This window comes from Oxyura jamaicensis, chromosome 7 (genome assembly GCF_011077185.1).
Source record: "Oxyura jamaicensis isolate SHBP4307 breed ruddy duck chromosome 7, BPBGC_Ojam_1.0, whole genome shotgun sequence".
Taxonomy (NCBI): domain Eukaryota; kingdom Metazoa; phylum Chordata; class Aves; order Anseriformes; family Anatidae; genus Oxyura; species Oxyura jamaicensis.
Window position 1 is genome coordinate 18,963,539 of NC_048899.1, and position 18,090 is coordinate 18,981,628.

General features: G+C 46.3%; 1 long non-coding RNA gene across 7 annotated transcripts; it reads left to right on the forward strand.

Annotated features, from left to right (window-relative positions):
- The first annotated feature begins 5,385 nt into the window (after window positions 1-5,385).
- LOC118169922 lies at window positions 5,386-18,021 on the forward strand. Of its 7 annotated transcripts, XR_004752356.1 has the most exons (8): window positions 5,386-5,564; window positions 6,188-6,339; window positions 11,177-11,296; window positions 11,515-11,644; window positions 12,297-12,419; window positions 12,976-13,071; window positions 15,780-15,905; window positions 16,257-18,021. It is a non-coding gene; the product is annotated as an uncharacterized LOC118169922 (long non-coding RNA). The 7 variants fall into 7 exon arrangements; XR_004752353.1 differs by lacking the exon at window positions 6,188-6,339 and having other exon boundaries at window positions 12,297-12,449; window positions 12,938-13,071; XR_004752352.1 differs by lacking the exon at window positions 6,188-6,339 and having other exon boundaries at window positions 12,938-13,071.
- Window positions 18,022-18,090: the final 69 nt, after the last annotated feature.

Consider the following 18,090-nt stretch of genomic DNA (forward strand, 5'->3'; position numbering starts at 1 on the left):
CCTCTCATAATTTTCAGCTGTTCAGAGCTGGGACACCCAGCAAAGATACAGTGAGCTCTCTTGGGGCTTGTGTGGTTGGTGTCACGAGGTCAGTTCGATGCACTGTGGCAACAGAAATCATTGCTAAGAATTAAACACTCGTCAATAAAAATCACTTACTGAAATTAGCTTTTTTCTACTCCTCAGCTAATATCGAGTCAGCCCTGGGGGAGAGAGGAGGTGGAAACATGCAGCACCCTACAGAACTGCTACCTGGGCGCTCACGAAGCCCTCCTGCTTGCTTCGGGTGAGTGACCGACCACTTCCACTTCACAAGGCGTTGGGTTACATCCACACGCTTAGAAGAAAAACCTTTTCAGCTCACGTGATGATGGAAAAGGGAAATTTCAACAAACCCTAAGTCATCAAATCCGTGTTACATGAGAATCTTCACTGGGCATTTTAACACTCAGCCTGCCTTACTGACAGCTCAGGTTGGAGGAAGGCAGCAAGGCAGACAAAACAAGACTCACAGAGGTAACCCTCTAGCCCATGCCTCGCAGGAGAGAAAGGCTGGAGACAAGCGGCAGAGGAACAGCAAAGCTCTTGACTGTTTCCAGGCCCCATGGTTCACAGGTAAGGAATTTTTCTGCCCCTTGCTGCTTTGTGATGTACTTCCTCAGTTGCTGTCTTAACAGAAGCACATTCAGATCTGATTTTGTGTTGGTGTTATTCAAGTTGTTAGTAGTGTGTGGTCTTTGGTTGCTTTTGCTGTTAATTTGCAGGGGGTGAAGATGAGAGCACAGGTTTAGGAGAGCCATGTTGAAGTGGCAGTGCTCTGCACACTTAGCCGGACAGGCAGCTGGTTGAGAACCAGCTCTGGATTTATCAGGATAGATGGAACTCATGGGAGGCGTTCTGCTGGGTTGGTTTGTCTGTGCTCTCCCTCTGCCTTGTGTTGCCCTCCTCACCTTCTCCTGCCCCTTAGAGCCCCGGGGCTGATTTTTGCCCTGTGCCTTCCCTTCGGTCCCAGGGGCCTTATCTCAGCTTTGCACCTGGGCAGTCTTGACCCAGGTCCTATTTCTGGTGCTGTCGGCACAGCCCCACATGGGGCAGTGGCCCGACATCCCACCAGGAGGGCTGGCAGCGAGCACTGAGTTCTCTACTCGTAGTTCCCCCTATCCTTGCAGGGCTTCACCCCCTGGAGTGCTGGCCTTTCTTCTTCAGCACTGAGGAGTGCGGATGTTCCCTGACCGGGACTTTTTCTACTCTCTGCTTAGGGAGAGGTGGGCAGTGGGGTCGGTCTGCATTTCCCGGGCTCAGCCTGTGGTCTGGATCATGCCGAGTTGGGTCAGACAGGGCTCCCAGCTCACCTCTCGGTCCCAGCACCACTGCTCTGACCCTTAACCAAAGGGGGAAAGCAGTGTGGCAGAACCTACCTGTGTTTTCAGAGAAAAAAGGCTCGATGAGGACAGACCTTACAACCTGCAGCAGTGGTTGCCCTCCCAGAGGGCTGAATTCCTGGTCCCCACTGTTTGTTCAGACTTAGCTTCCTGTCAAGGGTCACTTCTCTGGTTCCTTTCACGAACATGCACAAGTGATTATGCTCTGTAAAAGCTGTTCTCTCGCCGAAGGAACAAGAGCTACGTGTTTCAAGCCAGCTCCCTCCCCTGTGCACTGATGCTCTTGCTGCCTGCAGTGCTCCCAGAAGCAAGGCAAGGTTTGTAGGAAGCAATATCTCTTGTTAGATCAGCCAGTGGATTTCAAAAAAAAAAAAACACACAAAACAAACAAGCAAACAAAAAAAAACAAACAGGCAAGCCATTCTTCAGGCTAAAGGCATATCTGTTTTTCCCAGTTGTGTCAGCGCTGGCTTTTCCAACCATATCTGCATCGCATATAACCCGCTGATAAAAGACATGCAACGTGGTCCCTGCACTATCGAAGTGAGACGTTGCAGGAGCAGTGCCTCTTATTGGCAGCTGCCTGTGATCGGGTAGAGTCCAATTCTCACTTGCCTCTCTCTGAAAGCCCCTTGGAAGGCAATCCATGCTTGGGTGGGGCCTGGCATCGATGCTCCATCACAGTACACACATCGCCTCTTGGTACTGAGCATCCCTGGAAGCGCCTTGCCCAGGCAGCTCATGAGAGCCACAGCTGGGTGCAACCATCTTCTGACCCACACGTGACAGGCTGAGCCTTTGCTTTTTATGAAACTCCTCCAAGATCATACCATATTTGACATTTCTTTTGTTTTATAGTGCAATCCACATATTTTTACATTCCTTTCCCTGGCTGCAATAGCTGTAGTTGTTTCTGTGCAAGTCTAATACAGGCTAGTAATATATCACGGGGGTAAAATTATAGGTTTTTCTCTAGTGCCAGACATTTGGAAGCATCTGGTTAGATAGAGAAGTACCCAGCATGGATAAATCATGTTTAAAAAGCCTGTAATTTTTTATTTTTTTTAAGTGTGCTTCCACCTCCTGGGGCATCTCCCCAGCTGGCTGTGGAGGAGTGATTGCCAGTGAAAGCACAACCCAGCGGATGCTCTGCTGGAAAGACAAAAAAGTAGTGGAAAGGCTCTGAATTCAGTTTTATACCTCATTTACTAGGGATTGCCTTTAAAATTTGGATCTTCAGCTAAACTGGGTTTCCTTTTACGTTTTTGGCAAAAGAAGCATCTTGCACAGGGTTTTCTCAGAGCATCTGTTCTCTTCATTTAAAAACTGGCTTTTTAGGCTATGCTTTATAAGTATGTCATATTCCAGCGCTTATAAAGTAATTCCCTGCTCCTTCTTACGACAGGATACTCTTTCCAGTTGCATATATCTTTGTCAGACTTTGCCTGTTGGGACTGGAGATTTCCACCTAAGGTGTCTGCCTTGGACTGAGTTCTTCTGGGGAAACACCAACTCAGAGTGACCCAGTCATTTCTAAAAATAAGCCTGTGGAAAATCAAATAATTTTGTCCATATGAAAGCAAGTCTGGCTTGCTCCCACAGAAGGAAAGGGCGCAGCATACTTTGGAGCAGACGCCTTGAAATTCAGGGATGGAGGGGTGGTGAGGTGAGGGAGGGAGAGGGTCTGTGCACTGGAGCCATGGTTTTTGTCGTCTCTGAAAATCTATCCAAATCTGGCCAAAACATCCTGGAGTTTGCAAGTGCTTGGAGAAGACCTACTAGAGCCTTTCAGCTAAACTTCCTGAATACACCTGTACATTGATCATGTTTTACTTTACCAATATCTCCATCATAACCAGGGATAGAGAGCAGATCTGTCTTTTCTGTGTGTGCAGGCTGAAGAGCTTTGGTCTGAGAGATGGATAGCTTGTTCCTGGGGGGAGCTGGCCCTCCTTTTGGTGGCTTCCTATGGCGTGGAAGGAAGCAGTGCGCTAGCTGGAAACGTGGTTGGTTTGCATTTCATGCTTTCATCATGTTTGTGACCATTTTTGTTTTAAAAGAAAAGGAAAAGAAAAAGAAATACCATGTCACAAAATGGAGGAAGTTACATGGTTTCTAGAACCTGTAAAAGTCTAATTACAGCATGGTGTGCCGGGGTGGTCCATCATCCTAAAGCCACCAGGGATGCCAAGCTGCCCACTGGGACAATGGGGCTGTTTCCATGCAGACAGCAGGAGTCGCAGCATGTATTTCTGGCCAAGAGTAGCACCAGGGAAGAACTGTCGTGGCTGCTGGAGAAGGAACATCAAAGTGAAGCAGGTGATGGGCAGCTTGGACCGCTGGGGTGCCTCCAGCCTGGGGCTTGCAGTTTGGGATGGAGCAGACTGTTCCTGTATCAGTGCCCGGGTGCTCCCTTCGCTAATGCCTTGCTGCCAAGACAGGCTTTTCTGTGCTTGCAGGAGGGAAGGTTTGCTCTGCCAGCACCCTCCTTTTGGGTTCATTTTCCTCGACATCATGGAAGGGGGGCTTCAAACTGTTATTTATTAAAGACTCCATCCCAAACTGCAGTGATCCTGCAGCGTTGTGTGTCATTGCATGTAAAATGACCATGAATCAGTCAAGTCCAAGGAACGAGATGAGAGTCAGACCGCGATGGTCTGCTGTCTGATGGACAAAGAAAGGCATTTTGCCCTCCAGACCCTGAAAGTGAAGATATTCAAAGTTTAAAATGAAAAAAAAAATACAAAAAAAAAACAAAAACAAAAACAAAAACAAAAACAAAAAAACATGTTTACATGAGCTAGAGCCCTTGCCTGTTGTCTGTTGGCTCATGGGCAATTAAACTTTCCAAACAGGTTGTCTGCCCCAGTATGATAAGATAGGAGGGTGTGGGCAGAGTGTTATTGATAGCTTCGGGACGCGCCGTGTCCTGGGGATTTACGCTGGGGAATGGCGCAGTGGGAGATCTCCCCGGAACACCCTTTATGTTCGATTCACAACTGATTTACTCCAAACAAACGAAGACGTGCATCATCTGCATGAGAAAAGCTTGCAGAGAGACCGGGGGCTCAGCCCGGCTTCAGCTGTGAGATCCAATATGATAACGTGTGTGTGCATATGGTAGCTGGGTGGGCTTGGAAGGGCCTTTTTGGCTACGGTCCACCTTCCAGGGAGAGTGTGAGAGGCAGCTGACTCCGTGAGCAGGTTTGGTAGCTGAGGGATGAAAACTTGCCAGAGCAGCAAGTCGTGCAAGCTTCACTCACTGGGCAAAGTTTGTCTGAACTGATTTCTGCAGGGCTTGGTCTCAGAATTCAGCTATTTTGAAGCAAGCAATGGCCGAAGCCTGCAAAATGCATCGTTACCCCTCATCACACGAAGCAAAACTGAGCTTCTGCAACACCCTCCTTCCTAGGAGAAGGGCAGGAGTGGGGTTTTGGTGGTGCAGAGCTCTACAGGACTGTTGAAAGGCAAAGAAAATGCCTTTGCCTGTAGTGGTACTATAGCAAAAGGCTCTTTTTGAGCAGTGGTGGGGGTGGTCTGTGTTGCAAGGTCCTCTCTTGTCTGTTTGTGCCCTTTGTGTTGTTACAGAGTGAAAAGGAAGGTGTTTTACTGGTGTTGCTTTACTCCTGTTTGAGCTGATGTTTCGCATTTCTCTCATCTCTTAATTAATCCGCCCCCTGCTTCTTTTCAGTCCCACTGCACTTGGAAATCTTGAAGTGCAGGGCATTGCTTGGCTGAGCATTTAGCCCGAGTAGATTAGGGAAAGGCAGGAAGAGCTTCTGATTGTGCTGTATCTGTAGCATAGGTGTTAAAGATGTATTTGTGAGCCAGTCAGAAAAGAATGCTGAGGAAATCCTGTTTGGGTTAATCTTGTTTAATTTTACAATCAAAAACATATGGCTGGCCATCTGGTGCTTCTTGCAATCAAATATCTCACAATTAACAGTAATTTACTTGCCCTGAGACTTCCACAATCTTTGCATGTTTTTTTTTTTTTTCCTTCAGCCCTTGTACGTGTGGTCCCCCTGGAGCACCGCTGGGAGTAAGCCGAGCCCCGAGCTGCCCATAGGACGTGGTGCCAAAAGGTGTGGGGGTCCTGCTGGGTTTTCTGCTTACACCCCCAAAATCAGAGGCAGGCAGTGTTTCTTCTGCTTCTCAGGCCCTGGAGGAACCACATTTGGGGTAAGCTAAAACTGTATGTACCTGCCTGTGCATCGCTGCAAAGAGAAATAAGACTGCAGTTAAGGGCAATGCACTAATTAGATCTATGTTTTCCACTGGGCTATGGGGTTTCTTTAGAGCTCTGAGTGATTATTGCCAAAGCAGGTTTTCTGTGGCAGTTTAAGTTACTGAATGTAATTAAACAAGATGCAGAGGATTCTCTGTACTGTGAAAGCTTTCTGGGGGAATTAGCAGCAAAATGAGATGCAGAATAGGACCCACCAGGCAGATAAACCATTTTTCTTTGCAGCCTCTCCACCAGGAAGTTTAGAGACCCCCAGCATTCATCACACTTAGGCTGGTTAGTGGCAATGCAAGGTCTGATAGGCAATTACTGGCTGCAGAACCAGACACCGTGTCTTGGTTTAACCCAAGGATGAATTTGGGCCTTCATGACCTGCAGTACAATAGAGATGCTTTCTGTTTCTGATAACGCCAATGAATTTGCAGACAGAAGGAGGAACTATCCTGCCTTTCAGGATGATGGGAGCCATATCTGTTTAATAATGCTGGTGCTGTTGAAACATGACATTGCTCCTTCTGAAATACTAATTGGCTGCTTTGGTTCCTTTGGTTACTTCCAGAGGTGACACTGGAATTGGAGACTGGTGGCAGCCCCTTCGATAACTTCAGATCTGTTTTGAATATCTCCTTGCCCAACCACCTCTGTAGCTTAATAGTATGAATAGTGAACGTGAATAAATGAATTCCAGATGACAGATCTGCATACCAGTAGGTAAGAGCTCTCCCGGGCATTTCTATGTGATTGCTAGCTCTGTTTACTATCCTAATATTTTTTTGATAGCAGATGAGGAAAAATAATTGAGCTCTTCCACTCCTCCTCCACCAAATCACTGGCTTCATGTGCATTCAGTGTGCTGGTGCTCACTTAATCAGGGAATCAAATAATGGAGCAAAAAGATGTATTTGGATACCAGGGTATGATAGACTGCTCTTATGCTCCATCTTCCAAGTTGTTTATTTAAATAGAGAGGAGCCTTCTGAAGGGCAAGAGCACATTTTAACAGGGTTCCCAAAGGAACTTGCCATCGATTGAATATGCACAGCTAGCAGGTATAGAGTTTCAGATTGCTCTAGCAGTCGAATTATCAGATCTCGGGGGTGCAGCTTGGGAGTGGGGCTGACATTCATCTAGAGCAGCTCACCATCCAGCCTAGATAATGGCAGTTAGAAAAACAAAGTGATTAGTGGAATGCCATGAAAACACAGGTCAATAAAATGGTTGTTATTAGAGCAGTGGAAAAATGCTGTGTATTGTGGTTCAGGAAATGTGTACATGAATGTTTCTAGGTAAACGCTGTTAAGTTCAGCACAGAACACATTTTATGATTTCTCCATCCTGATTGATTCTTCCTTTTCCTTTTTTTTTTTTTTTTTTTCTGGTGGGGCCAAGGCAAACTCTTTTGTCCTTCAGTGCAGTAGTTTATGTGGAGTGGACAGAGGTCCTGAGGTTCTCTGGGTGGGATCGCTCCCACCTGAATGTGCCCCATCCTTGTATCTGCACCAGCACAGCACAGCCTGTGCCACCAGCTGAGCTTGGCTCTGCCAGCTTGCATGCTGCCCCAGGGGAGCAGCCCATGAGACTTACCCAAGCCTGCTCTTCTCACTGCCTGTGAATGCTTGGCCCTGTGGGTCTCATCGCAGAATCATAGAATGGTTTGGGTTAGAAGGGACTTTAAAGATCATTTAATTCCAACCCTTCTGCCATGGGCAGGGATCCCTTCTTCTAGACCAGGCTGCCCAAAGCCCCCTCCAACCTGGCCCTGAGCACTTCCAGGGATGGGGCATCCACAGCTTCCCTGGGAAGTCTGTGCCAGGGCCTCACCTGGTAAGTAAAGATTCCCTCCCTAATGCGTAATCTAAATCTAGGCTTTTTTGGTTTAAAGCCATTACCCTTGTCCTATCACTGCACTTCCTGACTGAATCCCTCCCCAGCTTTCCTGTAGCCCCCTTTAGGGAAGTTGCTATACCTCCCCTTTGGAAAGTTGCTATAATGTCTCCCTGGAGCCTTCTCATTTCCAGGCTGGACGATCCCAGCTCCCTCAGCCTGTCTTTGTATGAGAGGTGCTCCAGCCTCTGTCCATCCTCATGGCCTCTTCTGGACTCATCCTAAGACTTCCATGTTCTTGTGCTGGGAGCCTCAGAGCTGAATACAGGGCTCCAGGTGGGGTCTCACAAGAGCAGAGCAGCGGGGGTCAATCCCCTCCCTCACCCCACTGGCCATGCTGCTTTTGGTGCAGCCCAGGATGCAGTTGGCTTTTTGAGCTGCAAGCACACATTTTCAGCTCATGTCGAGCTTCTCGTCAACCAACACCCCAGGTCCTTCTCATCAGGGTGGCTCTCAGTAATGCTCTCATCATGCCATTGCTGCTGCCCACCAAGGTCTGTGAAAGCCTGAATAGCCAGAAGACTTCTGATGCTGCTTTGAAGGGACTGTGCCATCCCTGCCAGACAGAGGAAAGTCAAGAGGCACTGGGGACAAATAAAAGACGATGAATCAGCCATGCCAGGAAGTGAACCTTGTTCTTCAGGAGAGCTGGATTTTGCCAGCACAATAGTTAGATTACACAGCCATTTCCTCCAATTACTTTCTCTGTCAAATCTTTGTGTCATCTGGCACTAGGAACACTTGGATTCAAATTCATTGTGAATTGGGGCGATGACACCAGATATTTCTAAATTAATATCCTGCCAAGAGGAATTGAACTTGTTTTTTCCAATCATGTCAGTTCTGATTCTGTTGCATGTCAGAAAAAACTTTGGCTTGCCATCTGGTTTTAGGGGCATGGGTTAGGGAAATCCTACATTGTTCAGCCCAGCACTACAAGCTTGCTGTGGCCAGGTAGTGTCAGAAAGCTTTGCACTGGGTCCTTGTTGGCACCTAGCAATGGAAAAGTGGGGAGGTCAAGGTCACAGGGTGCTGGTGAGAAGGAAAGAGGGGATGATCTCTTCTTTGAAACGGTGGAAATGTATATAGGTTGTGCACAGGGAGATCTGAGTATGCTGATAGGGTCACCAGCAGTGATCAGTGTCTGTATTGAGGACAGACTGGGACAGCCTTTGTAAAGGGGGAGTGCAGGCTGTCACTGTCACTTGTCATGGGATATGTCTCTGTCCCATGTCCTCCCCTCTACATTTCTCACTGCCAGTGTGCAGGCAGGGGCTGTGGGGCTAGGAGCGTTCACACAAAGATCTCTATGAAGTTCTTCGGCTTGGTGACCATGGTGATGGACTGGTATGGTGGTGACATAACCAGAGAATTGGAGAATCATTTAGGTTGGAAAAGACCCCTAAGATCATCAAGTCTGGCCATCAACCTAACACTATGAAATCTACCACTAAGACATTTCCCCAAGCACCACGTCCATGTGTTTCTCAAATAATTCCAGGGACAGGAACTCCAGCATTTCCCTGGGCAGCCCATCCCAACACTTTATTACCCTTCCCGTGAAGAAATTCTTCCTGATATCCAGTCTAAATCTCCCCTGTCGCAGCTTGAGGTTGCCCTTCAACTGGTGGCAGATAAAGCCTGTCCCAAGTGAGAGATTAATTAACCCAAGAGGTGCTTTTCCTGGTAGTTGCTCTTCATGCAAGGAGAGACTCCCCAGGGAAAAACTGGGCCTTGTACTAAGCTCAGACTGGCTTTGGGACACCATCACCCTGGTCCAAACTGCCTCCATGGCTCAGTGGGCAGCATGGTGGAGAAGAGGCCAAACCCTGGAGGCCTGAAGATGGCCGCTAGGTCCATCTGCCTACTGTGCTCTCCCTGCCAGCGGGGCTGTGCCTCCGCCAAGGTGCTGTTGGCCCTGGGTAACATGGGCTTTGCCCACCCTTTGGGAAGGGGCACCCGGTCCCACCATGGGGACTGCAAGTGTGGGGGCCGCTGGGCCATGTGCACCCTTTATCACCCTCCTGCAGGCTGAGCCTCCGCAGCTCCTTATCTCCCCGGCTCAGCACCGAGCTGGCTGCAGCAGAAGCCGCCTGGCTCTTGCTCGGCCCCCAGCACCCTCAGCAAAAAGCAGCAGCACCGGTGTTCATTTGGGAGCGTGTGGGCTCGCCTTGTGCCCGTAACCCCCCGTAACGCTCTGATGAGGGTTGCTGGAGCCTTCCTCAGATGCAGCCCTATAAATGCAAACAGATGTGGCTTTGAAAAACTTCAGCTTTGAGGCGATCTTTCTTTTTGCACTGGTTTGATAAAAATTTGCACTTTGGTGGATGTTTGAAAAAAAAATAATAAAAACAGTGTTTTCAAAGTGAAAATGAAATGAAAACCACCCTATCCACTCCTCTCCCCACAGTGAAACACTATTTGGAAAATGGGGCCTCTGTTATGAAATATTTGAAGCAGAGAGACATCCTTCTTTTTTCTTCCTCCACTTCGCTGTTCCTTCCTCTGCTTCTTTTTCCCTTATTTTCCTCACTTCTCAAGTCCATTTGCAACCAGCTCACAGCTCCCCTTGTTCCCCTCATCGCTCACAGGGCGCAGGATGTCGCAAGAGGTCTTCTGAAGGGTTAGCCAGTGCTGGTTTATGTGCTCATACTGCTGAGCTCATGGTTGTCACAGCAGGGAGATGCTATCACCCCTGTCCAATTTATTTATTTTTGTTTGGTTTTGTCCAATGTATTTATTTATTTATTTAAATTGCTGCTACAGTTTCAAGATTGTCAGGGTTTACATTAAGTCCCTATTTTTCCAGGGGTTTTGGGTAAAATGTACTCCAAAACAAATCTCTCTTTAGAAACTTTTAAGAAACTTTTAAAAACTTTAGAAATTTTGTTCCTATACAATTTACTGTATAATTTGTGCCTGGTTCCCTGGGGCTGTGAGTTGGCTGCCTTGGGCCCTGCCCATGCATAGGAAAGAAGGTGGATGACTTCCAAGGAGCTGCTTGTGGTTTACCTGCAGCCAGGGAGCCTATTTGCACTGGCAACTTGCTAAAATCTTCCTGCAGCTCATCCTTGCCTCCTTGCCAGCTGAATGACGCTCTGGTTGGGGAGATGATGATGTATGCTGCAGTCCCACATTAAAGCAGCTTTGTGCCTTGCCAAGGAAAGCTGTAGGTGGTCTCTTCTGGAGACCTGAGCTCAGCAAAGCAGCTCTGAGTTAACCAAAGGGGTTGTTTTGGCCTATGAGCTTTGTAAAGGATTTTTAGCACCTCACAGCTTCCTGCCTGAAAGCTGTGATAACAAATACCTGCTTGTTCCCCAGCACTTTCATGTAGGAAGGGGCAAGCATGGACCTTCTCTGCACATGTGAGGTTTTAAGATCAAAAATCTCTGTGGAACAAATAGCAGGGGGATTGCAGAAAGGCAGAGCTGGAAGAACAAGCAAGTGAAGTAGACTCTGTGCCGTCCTGTTCTTAGACAGCCACCTTGAGGGATCTTTCTGCCTCCCTAGTGTTTGCTACCAGGGTCTCAGGGCCCTCAGTCTCTCCTCTGACTAACGTCCCTCACTGCTGAAAATGAAACTGGGCTTTTTTTTCCTGCCCCTGCTGGGTGGGGGTCTCCATGTCCTTCGTATTATGAACCATTATGTTTGATCCTCTCTACAGTGATGAAACCTGGGACCCCTTCCCAAGCCACAATCCACAAGGAATGTGAAGCCTGGGCATTCATAGCCTGATGAGAGCAGGAGCTGCTGCACCTCCCCAAATCCCAGAGACATCTGCTAGGTGTGTACAAACAAACTAGTGTCAGCACAACAAATTCCTTGTCCTGGTTGTCCTGAGACCTGCTGTGTATGCTCTGCCTGTCTGATCTGGATACTCATGGTGGATTTAACATGTAGGGGCTGTGCTGCGTAAGCAGAGACGAGCTGCACAACATGTGTGTGTCATCTTGGCCATGGTGTCCTGAACATCCTATGAGAGAGACTTTTCTCCTCATTCAGTGGGGTATCAAGACTACAATGGATGAGGTTAAGTTGGTGCTTGTGCATTGCCTAGACAGAAAGATGTGAGGGAGATGCTGGTCGCTCGCTGCATGTCCTGGAGCTGGGCTGGTGGAGCTGGGACCAGAAGGTACTGCTGGGAGCAGGGAAGGATGGGCCCAATGCTGCGGGTCCATGGCAGTGAGGCGGACGAGGCTGTGCATTGTGCATGGAGCTGCTCATGTGATTCCCACCGAGCCAAAATATTCTTTCAGAAAGAGAACTGACCAGATGTCTTATTATTACTGCTCACAATGCTGTGCTCAGAGTACAACAATCCATCAGGGGGCTCGGCACAGTCCTACAGAAAAGTTCCTGACACATTTTTACAGAAGGGCCAGGTTCTCACCACTTGTGTGCATTAGTACTCCTTGACAAATAGCTGTTTGACTTCAGTTTTGTTCAAAGTCACAGCAGTGTCAAGCACAGGGCTCCTATTCAAGTGCCCACCAATGGTGGTCCACAACTCATTGCTTCCTCTTCTTTTCTTGCTTTGTTTCTCTGTGACAGTCACTCAGGGACTTTTTTTTTTTCTTACTTTCTTCCTTTTATTTTTTTTCCTACTCACAGATCTCATCCTTTTTTTTTTTTCTTTTTTTTTTTTAAGATAATTTAAAAGGATATATCCACAGCAATACAGTGCCTCTAATAAGGACTGTAGAAATGGCTCAGTATGCTGTGAGGAATTTACATTTATATGTTGCTGATATAATGCTTGCTTGCTTGCTTTTTTTTTTTTTTAGGTAATTTTTCCAGAAAGTTGATTACTAGATTGGCCCACAGTGCGTTGGATACATTACAAAATGCTGCTCTTTCTACAGTATGTTGTCTCATCCTTAATGGGTGGTTTCTCTTAAAACTGAGAGGTGTGTTCCTAAGTGGTGTGAGCACCTCAGGTTTGTGGTAGAATTAGTTCTAGGTTATAAGCTGTGGTGTTTGTCCTGCTGTATAAACCTTTTAGGCAGGATGTTGACTTGTCCCTCTGCTATATGTCCCTCTGTTGTTATGTGTCCCTCTGTTATGTGTCCCTCTGTTTCAAGTGGTTTGAGACTGCAGGTACTGAATGGTCTGTAGGAAGTCCAGCTGGGAGTGGAAGCATGTCCAGAAATGCATGTGTACAGGGAAGGGGTATCTAAACATAACCTCCTTCAGAGGAATCTGGTTCATTATTTAAAAGTAGCACCCCAAAGGGTGTCACAGCCTGCAAAAACTGGCATTGGGAGCTCCCAGAGGGTGGATGAAATCCATGCATGGCAATCAATGCAGTCTTGCCGTGTAGTGCCAATATGACTTTTCTCCTGGTTATTATTATTATTATTGTTGTTGTTGTTATTATTATTATTATATTTGGTTTTGTAACTGAGGAGTCCTTCATATTCTCCAGATGGTGACTTTCTGCCATACTTCACACTCTGACCTCAGCAAGTCCTTTGTGTGCTCAGAGAGGATTCTCCATCACTTGCGCCTGAAATGAAAGAGAATTTATGGAATGGGGAGCATGAGCAAATACCAAAGTGCGTATGTAAGCGTTTGCAGGTCTGAGATCTAAGTATGCAAGTGGTCTTGATCTTCTAAAGCCACTCCATACCGCTGACTCCGAAGGCAGGTGAGAACCTGCAACACCGTTTTTCAGATGTCTTGTCTAAGGAAAGCTTTCTCACTGCGTTGATCATGCATCAGCTTCCAACCACTGTAATTCTCGGCCTGTTTAATAGATTTGCTGCTACCCAGCACCCTCAGTGGATGCTGAATGTCAAATTGTGGGTGCAGGAGATTCATTACCTTCTTATGATTTTAGTCTCCATTCTCTTAAATTTTGGCAAGTACATTATGGTGTATCTGACCTATTATTTTTTCTTCATCTGACCTGTTGATGCCCCCCAGCTATGGATCATCATAATGGGGATCTTTGGTGGCCCTGCTTATGCTCTTGGACTTTAGAGCTTAGCTCTCAAAACTTAGCCTTCAAAGTCATCTCACAGCACATTGCAAACTTTTTTTTTCTAGCCAGATGAAGCCCGAGGGGTCTTGTGGCAGATAATATGAGTGTCTCAACTGGTAATTGTAAAGTTGGGTTCTGTAATTAATTTTTCTACAAAACTCTCAACCTCAAGGTGAACCTTTATCCATCTATTAATTAGCATGGAGGAAGGATACCCTTGTCCGAAGGCAGAAGGCAGAAATGAGAGTGGGGAGGAAAGAGAATTGGCTCCTTTGTTTGAATGGCAAATGTTGTTCACTTTGTGTCTTAAGATATAAAGAGCCATATGAAATGAAAGTTTGGTCGAAAGCAGTGTAATTTTAGCTCTTAGAAACACAGACTTAAAAAGAATCAGAGAAAATAGTCCTGGAATAGGCACCAGAGACCCCACGACCCCACCCAGTAGATTCCTGTCATTCCAAGTCAAGCTCAGCTATACCTGTGTGATTCCTCACAGAAGTTTGTTTAACCTGTTTCTGGGTTTGGGAACCATTGAAATGTTGGGTTTTTTTTTCTTTCTTTTTTTTTTTTTTCTTTTTCTTTTTCCCCCAAACAGTATACACAATTGCTTGGATTCTCATGTTAACCTTTGTGAGCTATGGCTTTGGGAAAAGCACCAAATATTGCAAGAACTGTTAACACTTCATTATTTGCATAAATTATTTTTTCTTTTCTTTTACTTCTGTTTTTTTTTCTTTTTTTTTTTTTTTCTTGGAACCAGTTTAAACTCCTGCAGTGGAGGGTTCTGTCAGGGAACAGATTTTTCACAGATCTTCATGTGGAATTGATTATCCACTCTTGTGAGCTGGAGTTCTTCATGGAAGGACAACTTGGTGCATCTCCATGTAAATCTATGGGCAGCAGGGCTTCTTCTGCCAGATTCAGAGGAAAGAGAAAAGTCCCCTGGGGATGAGATCAAAATCTAACAAAAGCAGATAGTGTCTGACAAATCTTATTAATAATGAGAATTTGAAATCTGCTGAGCTGGAGAGGATGGCATTATGTCCCCATAGCAGCTAGTAAAGATAGCTGCTTGAAAACCATGCAGCTTTGCAAAACAAGAAATATGGATTAAATAAAAGTTGAACCAGATAGTTGAAGTGTTTGTCAATTGGCTGCACTAGCTAGAAACAAAAAGCAAAAAGCAATTCCAGTTGACCCTGTTGAAGGCTTTTGGGAAGCTCTTGGGAGAAATTGTTGAAATGTTTTTGATCCAATTTCTTTCATTTGACATGAAGTGTAAAACTAGATTTTTTCAGACTATCATGTAAAAAAACATCTTTTTCCCCAATAAAAACTGAAGGACACTCAGAGGCTGTTTCAACCTGAAATAAAAACATATTTCAAAATGTTGGAGTGAATTTACCTTTATCTGACCTTTTTTTCTTTTATTCCTTTTGTCTTCCCTCTACTTGTCTCTGAGCAAGTGTTGTGCTTATGAAGGGAAAAAGGTGATGCCTGTTGCTTCCATTCAGTTGCTAACACCCTCCCCTTCACCCCTTGTATGATCCTGGCTTTTCTCCTGTTTTGGCTAGATGACCTCTCCTCTTTGTGGAGTGTCCCTGCTCTGTAGTTGGGGCATAATGGCTGGACTTTTTCCCTCTCCCAGATTTTGTGCTCACAAACCAGCCTGTAGCTGCTAGTTGTGACTGTAATCTATTGCAAAACACAGCCTGGGCTGATAGGCTAGAAAGCAGCTCACAGAAATGCCACCTTTGCAAGTGATCACAAGTCTATTTGCCACCTTCTGATCTGGTCTGATGGCTACCTTTTGAAGACCCTCACTGCGATTAAGGGATGCACTGTGATTACATTTCCAAGCCTCCACTACTCACATATCCCACTAGAAACTTAATGGGAGAGGGATGTGTTTTAAAGCTGTGAGCCACTTCAGAGAAATTTAAGTGCAAGTGCATTAAGACATGATTTATTTTCACCGCTGAGCCTTGAAATTTCTTCCAGGGAGATCCCAGCATGCTTGTATGTCTTGGCTCTGTGGGCTATGGGGACGCTGAGAGATTGAGCCATCATGGGCAGTTCTGATTTGTGGGGTTCCTTGAGGCAGGCAGCTTCCTGATGGGTGTGATTTTTGTTTTTGGTTTGTTTTGTTCATTGCAAAATTCTTTGGCATGACGCCTTTCACCTTGTCTCCAAGTGAATGTTTTTCCTCTGCGTCTCACTCAGTGACTCAGGTCAAAGGCATCTTATTTAGCGCAGTACGTTTCTTGCTTTTTGCTTTTGCCAGATGTGTGTGAGCTCTAGGAAGAAAACTGGAGTGGAGGCAAGTGTTATGAGTGGCTTTGGTGCTCAGCTGGAAGGTGAAAGGAGACAAAGCTTCGATGTACTGCTATGGAGCTGGGCTGGATAGCAGGTAACCACTGAGATATTTAACTCCGTAACAGTGCTGGTAAGCATTTCAGATGAAAACCCCACCTTTTGTACTTCCTAGTGACATGATAAATCGCAATGATTGAGCACAGATCCCCTTTAGAGACAGCCTCATGAACCACCCTGCCCAGGCTTTTCCCACTGACCAGCCATGGTTTTTCACCATCTGCTGCCCTGCAGTGTGGGAACATGAGATTTAAAGCTGAGCCTACAGCTTTTGACTCATTTCAATATGCAGAGTACCAGGCATTTTCTTGCAGATTTCCAGACAGTGAATTTAAGCCTTCTGACAAGAAATGTGCATTTTTTTTTATTTTTTTTTTTTATGTTTCAGAGACCTATACGTAATTCGTAGCTCACCAGAGTCTGCAGGGCTGAGACTGAGAAGTGCTGCATCAAAGGAGCTGAGCACTGAAGTCATGGCTGAGAAGGAAATGAGGGTCTAAAGTCCAAAACTGGAAACTTCCCAGGGCTCCCTACCCACCTCCCACCTGATGCTGTGAGTACCTCTTCTCAGTCTGGTTGATCCTGGAGCCTTTAGGATGGCTGGAGGTTCTACCTCTGCCCTGATCTTAGCAGCTTGGAGTTTATCTAATGACTGGGGTGATCAGGACAGAGAAACCAAGTGCATGCATGTCTCTGCTCAGCTGGTCAGCCTCCCCAGTGGGACGAGACCTCCTTGGAAAATCCAGCTGTGGTTCTGTCCCTCAGCCATGTAGCTGCAGGACACGATGTCCTGACTCTCCTCCTGCTAAGGCTTGTGTTGAAACACTTGCCCAAGAGAATAAGCAGCCTGGCCCACTTCCCTTTTTTTACACAGCCTGAAAGTTCCCTGCCACAACTCCACCTCTGAAACAAGGCCACTGTGCAAAAGATCAAGACTGATGGGCAAGGAAAACAACGAGTGGGACAACGGTCAGCTGCAGTGCTTGCTGCTCATCATCCCAGCACCTGGGGACTTTGCCTCCTTCTGTGCACTGCAGGGATGCTGCCCACTGGGTCAGGATTTCCCTTGGGAGAGCCCAGCACCATCCACGTCTCCCTGCAAGGACTCGCTGGGCTCAAGCCACGCCAGATTTCCAGCTTGGACTCTCCACAGCCAAAGCGAACCAAACCCTTCAATACTTTTGAACACCCTTGGACACCGTGATGATGAGCCCAGAAATGCTTGGATTATTAGCTGCTAATAACTGTGGAGGTATGCCAGCATTGGGAACAGCTTGTGCTGTCATCAGAAGATGGGGAAAATGGCTGGCTGAGCAGTCAAATGCCTTCATGTAGATGTTTCTGAAGAGCCTCTGCTGGTGTGCTCAAAATGGTGGATACAGCTACAGGGCTCTCACGTGGCTCCTACTTATTTCTGATCCAGCACTGAAGTCCTGGCCCATGTGCAAGTCAATCTAGCTTTATCCAATTTACTCTTTTTCCTATATGTCAGGCAACGCCTTAGTCTGAAGTGCGAAGGAATTTGCTTCTGGTATGCTGAGAATATGGTTTTCTGATGATTCCTTGCTAAAATGTTTCTGACTGGGGCTCTGGCCTCTTGCTTCCTGGGGTACTTGCCTCACTTTGCACTGACTTGCAGAGAAAAATATGTGATGGCAGTTTGAAGGATTTGCATTGTGCTTTACATCCTGCTACCAAGCCAGATGCTTTTCCCCTAGGCAGATTTTTTTTTTTTTTTTTTTTTTTTTAACCTCCCCAAGTTAAGACTTTTAAATGAATTCCTACTGGTAGAGTTTCCTCCCTTCTTTTGTGTTCTGCAAGGAGCTGGCAGTGGGCTCAGGACTTGTAATCCACAGATGGCCTGATGGCTCGTGATCCAAAGCTCTATGAAGTAAGAGGGAGAAGGAAGGGCAGGGGAAATTTCTGTGTGTTTAAGAGGGACAAGGATCTGCCCTAGCAGTGTACGATGTCGAAGCACATCTGCTTTTGTCTAAACTGAAGTACATACACAACACCCCTTCATAATGGAGCTATAACATTAATTAGAGCTGATAGGGAATTTCCCAATCTTTGATATACAGTGATTTTTGCAGGCTGAATTTTCCAGTTGAAAACACATTAAAAGACTGCAAGGCTTTTAGAAAATCATGAAAGGAAAGGAAGGGAAAGGAAGGGAAAGGAAAGGAAAGGAAAGGAAAGGAAAGGAAAGGAAAGGAAAGGAA